This window comes from Chinchilla lanigera, unplaced genomic scaffold (assembly GCF_000276665.1).
Source record: "Chinchilla lanigera isolate Chin_1 unplaced genomic scaffold, ChiLan1.0 scaffold00031, whole genome shotgun sequence".
NCBI classification, from domain to species: domain Eukaryota; kingdom Metazoa; phylum Chordata; class Mammalia; order Rodentia; family Chinchillidae; genus Chinchilla; species Chinchilla lanigera.
Window position 1 is genome coordinate 1,434,231 of NW_004955432.1, and position 4,976 is coordinate 1,439,206.

At 48.6% G+C, this 4,976-nt stretch overlaps 1 protein-coding gene across 2 annotated transcripts in view; it reads left to right on the top strand.

The window, feature by feature from the left end:
- Positions 1–528: 528 nt before the first annotated feature.
- Positions 529–4,976, top strand: part of Golm1 (golgi membrane protein 1) — a 63,158-nt gene continuing 58,710 nt past the window's right edge. The window contains exon 1 of one of the 2 annotated variants that reach the window (XM_013515955.1): positions 529–660. The gene's annotated coding sequence lies outside the window, so the exon portion shown is untranslated. Of the gene's footprint in view, positions 661–3,865; positions 4,021–4,976 lie in introns of those variants that run through there. The other variant, XM_013515958.1, reaches the window with a different exon arrangement.

Here is a 4,976-nt window from a genome sequence, read left to right on the forward strand (position 1 = left end):
CACGGGCTAACAGCCCATTGTGGCTAAGGAAATCTGGGCAGGCAGCCTAGAACACTAAGATTGTATCTTTGCAGAGAAAAACCATTAAGTTTTCATAGAGTGGTGGCCAGGTTGGGATTTGGGGTAGATTACAGTGTGGAGAATGGCTTGGCAAACCTGAGGTAAAGGCTCAGATATAATGCCATCTCACCCTCCCAAAATGGCTCCTGCATGTGGATGTTTTGCTGTGTGCTTTCCCCCTGTAGGCCTGCCTGCCACCATGCTGGAAGGCTCCTCCTTCAGATCTCTGCCTTTACAGAAACGTACAACTCTAGATCCACATCTGTTCTGCAGCACAGGTGGACTCCCACTGCCTGGGTTCTGCAGTGCACAGCAGCCAGGCACCAGAAGCTTCTCCTGCATGTCAGAAAGCAGGGTTCTAGAAAGTTCCACAGGGTGGAGTTCCAGGAAGCTCCACAGGACAGAGTTCCAGAAAGTTCTGCTGTCACTAAAGGGACTTCTCTGTTATTGAGGGGCACCATGGCGATGCCCTACACAACAAGGTCTCCATCTCATTTCCGGGAGCAGGTGGGCAGGCAGGGTACTCTTCCTTGGGGACTTCCTCTCAGCCATGAGGGTTAGTGGTTCTTCTGCAGATGAACCCAAGATCTTCACAATGAGGTACAGCCCAACATTTTTTTTTTTTTTTTAAATTTTCAAGGCAGAGTCTTGATAAGCTATTAAGTTGCCTTGGCTAGGCTCAAATTTGTGACCTTCCTGCCTCAGTCTTCCAGGGTACTGGATTATACATGTGTGCCACCGGGTCTGCTTTCCTTAGAGTCCTGTTCTCATTAGTCAAACCCTCATCTCTTCAATCCCCAGTTACAGCTAATAGCTCAGAGCTTAGGCTTTCCCTGCTGAAGTCACTGTGTGTTTTCTCTCATTCTTGACTGAACCCAGACTGGAACACCGACCCTTAGACCTAAGCTATGCATCTGGGCAGCTACCAGCATAAATGCAGCTTGTGCAATTAAGGAACTGAATTTTTGAATTTTTATTTAATTAAGAAATCTTTTAATTATAAAGGTAATATTTACCATCTTAACTTTAAGGTTATAGTTCAGTACTATTAATAATATTCACATGCTTGTACACCAGGTCTTCAGAACTTTTACATCTTGCAACATGGAAATGCTACACCATTAAACCACTTCATTCCCCCTTTCTGAGTCCCTAAAATGCCACCATTAATTTTATTTAATTTTAATTAGAATTGGAGCGATATATTCTTCTTCTTTTTTTTTTTTTTGTACCAGGAATCAAACTCAGGACCTTGTGCTTGTCAGGCAGGCGCTGTGCCACTGAGCTACACCCTTAGCCCTGAGCAATATAGTCTTATATCAGTACTTCGTTGCATGTAAAATGTCTCATTGATATTTTATTTTTATTATACGTTGAAGTGATATTTTGGATACAGTGGGCTACATAAAACAAATCATTAAAATTTATCTTCTTCACAGACCAGTGCAGACAGGATGATAGGATTCTGTGTGCCGTCTGCAAACAGCAGGCCCGCTCGCTCTGATTTCCCTTTCCTCCTACTTAAAGCTGGCTCTTTTGGAAGGCAGTGCTGATTATACAGAAAGGCACACAGACCTCGCTGCATATGGCTGGTGCTTCAGCTCCCACAGTTCCTACATATAGGAAGAGACAGCCACAGTCTGACCATGGAGACCAGGCCCAACTACCAATTAAGAAGTTTGCATTCTTTCCTTCCACCTCTAAACTTTGGAGGCAAAAGCTGCTGACAGAAGACATGGTGCCCCTTCCTGGGCCCCCACTGTGCTTTGCTCCTGTCTGATCTCTGGAAGAAGGACAGACCCCTGCCAAGCAGCAGCTGGGACCCCCGGGTCCAGTACTAGATGCTTCAGACCAGAGCTGCCACCCCCACTCAGGTCACACAGAGAGACGTTGGTGTGGAAGGGTGTTTCTCCCTCTGGCAGAAAGGAGGGCTAGGGGCAGCCATGGAGGACCACTAGCAGGGATCTCCTTGAAAGCAGAGCATTTGTCTCCATTTGGGCCCAATTTCCATGTATGTACGGAGCTGGCTAGAATCTTTCTTCATTCCTTCAATTGGCTTTAGGCCATGCAAGTGGGTCTAGCCAGGTGCTGATGTGTGGTCTTTGAAGCACCCGCCTATAGCTCCCAACTAATATATGTGAGTGAGCTGTGAGCTGGTACTGAGCCTCGAGAAAAGAGAAGAGGCCATGAAGTCTCAGGGCATGAAAACTACACATCAAAGCTGAAGCACAGGCTCCAAAACACAGGCTACTTCCTCAAACGGTTATGCAGATACTCTTTCTGCATACCTCTCTCTCTCTCTGTGTATTGCAGGGGTGCTATCATGCCTTCTACTTAGCCCAGCTCACAGCATTCACATGCTTCCTGCCATGCTCACAGTCACTCATCCCAGAGCCACTCCCTTCCTCATGGATTAACAAAACCGAATTTCAGCCCTGGGTGGAGGTCTTTGTTCTGGTTAGTCATTGTTCTAACTGGACCTAGGACCCCCTTGGCTCCCCACATCCGCAGGTATGTGTCCGTGTCTTTAGTCTCACTGTGGATTCCACTGGAAGTGGTAGATTGGAATTACCTATTGGAGTTCTAGTAACTTTCCCCTGTGATTACAAACGTGGACTCCACTGAATGGCAACGAGGTCCAGAAGGGCTTCCCGTAGCGTCCAGACTCACCACCTCCCTGAAGGGAGTCAGAGTCCTCGAACAGGAATGCGGGCTGGCCGAACTGACTAGCACTGGAAACTCAAAGCAAAGAGGAAGTGTCAAAGACTTAGTTCTTCCCTGAGAACATACTTCATTCATGTTAATGCATTATGCACTGTAACCAAAAAACATTCACTCATTTCTTTTCAGTTTTTTAATGCAGTTACTGGGAAACTTCCAAGTACAGATGTATGTAGCTGAGATTCTGCTTCTAGAGGATGTCCTTCATCTACTTTCTATACAGTCTTTACTGATTACCCTTCACTGACTTCTCCTGTTTTAAACTTCCATGGCTCTCTGAGTCATATTTGTGAAGGACATTAGTGATTTGCCTGTCTGCACCCTATATCTTCATTTGTACAGGCATCCTGATCTCCTTTTGGGGGACTGTCCCATAGGCGAAGCCTCAGTGAGAATTAGTGGCTACTCTCCACTACAGAAGAGTTTCTCTGTTGGCCTGCGGTGATGGGCAGGCCAACCAGACTCGTTCCACTGGAAAACACAGTTCCTATTTTCAGGCAGTGTTGCAGGGACATGCGGTGGGCTAGAGGCCCAGCTCCTAAAGCTGAAGCACACTGTGACACACACACCACACTAATTACCTTTGCCTTGAGTTTAGCTCCCTACAATGTCCATGTTTTCTAAATTCACTGGAAATGAATCAACTTGATTTACCAATTCTTACCACCGATTTTGTGAGACCCTCACAACAGTGCAATCATTTCCCCTTTTCTTCAAGACTAATACGTCTGCTTCTGCTTGATACCACAGAAATCCTGATTAGAACTACACCTCTGTTGCTCTGCTCTTACATTTAGGGTGTCAAGTTCTAGGCTCGGAACTGAAGCAAAACTGAAGAGCCAGGATTTGGGATGCACCCGAACCAGCCCTACAGTCTAGGTACAGAGAAGGACACGGAGTGGAATGAATGCATAGCCACACTTTCCATCCCTGGGAAGAGGTCCATCTGAAGTGATGGGTCTGTGATAGGCAGAATGCTGCCTCCCTCCAAAGTCATGTATCTAGAAGCTACAAATGTCCCTTCTATGGTAAGAGACTTCACAAGCTGAAGACCCTAGGTGGGGAAGTTGTCTGGACTGCACGGGTAGAACCAGTGTCACTACCAGGACCCTACATGGCCACACTACTACAAGCCCAGGGACTGGAACAGCCTGCAAACAAGTCATCCCCAGAGCCTGGAAAGGAACACACCCCTGCAGACTTGCTTTCTGCCCAGTGAGAAGTCTAACCTACACAACTGTAAGTTAGTGAATGTGTTTTAACACATTCAGGTTATAACAATATGTTACAGCAGCAAACAAAAAACTAACACAAGGTCAACTCCTTGAAGGGGTAGGAAACTGCTTTGAAGACAGCCCTGCCAAGGTTGCAGCTTGTGGAGGGTGGGGAGTGGGAGGTGTCGTAAGTGTTCCCCAGAGTTTTCTGATTTTCTGTATGAGAATCGGGTCCCATAAACAAGTTAAAGATGCTGAAACTCACAGCCAAAACTGTGAGAACACACTTGGAAGCGATCTACACTCAGTAAAGACGCAGCTAATTCAGTCAGCTGCCTTAGCACCTAGATGTATGGATCTGCTCCATAATGTGTTTAAGTCACTGACTCAGTCACTGGCTAATGAGTTGCTGGTGAATGAGACACTGGTGAGGGACCCACTCAGGAGCAAAAGAAGCTAAAGCTGTCACCCACCAGGCTAAGAAGGCAGAAGGTGCCAGCGGGAGCTAAGAGCAGCGCTAAAGGTCCACCATCCCTGACTGCGATCACTCAGGTCGCAGATCCCACGCGAGTCATCTTCGGCTCGGCCCCTGCAGCCCCGGTTCCCAGTGGCGATCGCGCAGGCCGCGGCCCAGCAGCTGCGGGCCACCGGAACACGCACGGGGCCAGCGCATCGCGCGTGCTCAGCTCTTTTGTTCCCTTCCCTTTGCTCCTTTCGTCGTTTTTCTTTAGCTCTTAATTCAGCTGAGGCGTTCTGCTGCACGTAGACCCGTTTCCTCCAGTTAAGGAAACTTATGCGGGTCGCCCGAGGCGCAGTGTAGATTCCGGGTGTCCGCGCCCTGCGGAGGAGCGCTTCCCTGCGTCGGCCCCGGGAGGCGCGGCGGGGACGCCGGGGACGCTCTCCCTCGGATCTCGGCCGCCGGCGGCTCGCCCGGAAGCGTTCCGCGCAGACGAACCCACCGCCCCGCGCCTCTCCGCACCC